Raw genomic sequence first — 398 nt, forward strand, 5'->3', positions numbered from 1 at the left:
TTCCTGATATTATATGTCGATGACATATTATTAATGGGAAACGACATCCCAATGCTCCAATCGACAAAATTATGGTTGTCAAAGAATTTCTCCATGAAAGATATGGGAGAAGCAGCGTATATCTTGGGAATCAAGATCTATAGAGATAGATCTAAAAGATTGCTAGGCTTATCCCAATCTTCGTACATAGATAAAATCTTGAGAAGATTTAATATGGAAGAGTCCAAAAGAGGATTATGCCCCATGTCACATGGGATTTACCTCTCAAGAGATATGTGTCCTAAAACACAGGATGAAAGAAGTCGCATGGATAAAATTCCTTATGCTTCGGCGATAGGATCTATCATGTATGCGATGCTATGTATGAGACCAGATGTTTCATATGCTCTAAGTGTTAC

This window comes from Olea europaea, unplaced genomic scaffold (genome assembly GCF_002742605.1).
Source record: "Olea europaea var. sylvestris unplaced genomic scaffold, O_europaea_v1 scaffold116, whole genome shotgun sequence".
Lineage (NCBI taxonomy): Eukaryota > Viridiplantae > Streptophyta > Magnoliopsida > Lamiales > Oleaceae > Olea > Olea europaea.